Raw genomic sequence first — 731 nt, forward strand, 5'->3', positions numbered from 1 at the left:
CGTCACCACAATATATACTTTAAATATCTTGTAAATTTTAGCACAATAAAGTTTAAAAATATGCTTTTATTCATTTTCTGTGCAAATACATTTAAATAATGACAGTATCCCTACTAGTAGGCTCCTTTTCATCTAGTTTATAACTTTATTAATCTATTGTTAACCTTTGATCCTTATCAACCACTTGCCTGATAAAAATTGAAACACTATGTACAGCTCTTTTGAATGAAATGCCATTTGTTAATATATAATAATGCTAGTTATGATTTGCTGATCACCACGTGCTGCTCAGAACACTTTACATACTCATTTAGGCACCTTAACAGCTTTGCGGAAGTGATGTTGTGACTTGATTTTACAAATCAGAAGTAAAGAGTCAGCGAGGTTGAATAAATTGTGCAGTATCACTGGGTTAGGCTTCCCTGGTGGCTCAGAGGTTAAAGCATCTGCCTCCAATGCAGAAGACCCGGGTTCGATCCCTGGGTCGGGAAGATCCCCTAGAGAAGGAAATGGCAACCAACTCCAGTATTCTTGCCTGGAGAATCCCATTGGACAGAGGAGCCTGGTAGGCTACAGTCCACGGGGTTGCAAAGAGTCGACTGAGCGACTTCACTTTCACTTTCATCACCTGATTAGTAAGAGACAAAACTATGATTTGCACCCTGAACTCTAAGAGTTTATGCTCTTTGCACAGCTCTCCTCAGACTGTCTTAAGTCATTACCTGATGGCT

At 39.4% G+C, this 731-nt stretch overlaps 1 non-coding gene across 1 annotated transcript; it reads left to right on the forward strand.

Moving 5' to 3' along the window:
• Nucleotides 1-419: 419 nt before the first annotated feature.
• Nucleotides 420-491, forward strand: TRNAW-CCA (transfer RNA tryptophan (anticodon CCA)). The gene has a single exon. It is a non-coding gene; the product is annotated as a tRNA-Trp (tRNA).
• The last annotated feature ends 240 nt before the right edge of the window (nt 492-731 follow it).

This window comes from Bos taurus, chromosome 27, assembly GCF_002263795.3.
Source record: "Bos taurus isolate L1 Dominette 01449 registration number 42190680 breed Hereford chromosome 27, ARS-UCD2.0, whole genome shotgun sequence".
Lineage (NCBI taxonomy): Eukaryota > Metazoa > Chordata > Mammalia > Artiodactyla > Bovidae > Bos > Bos taurus.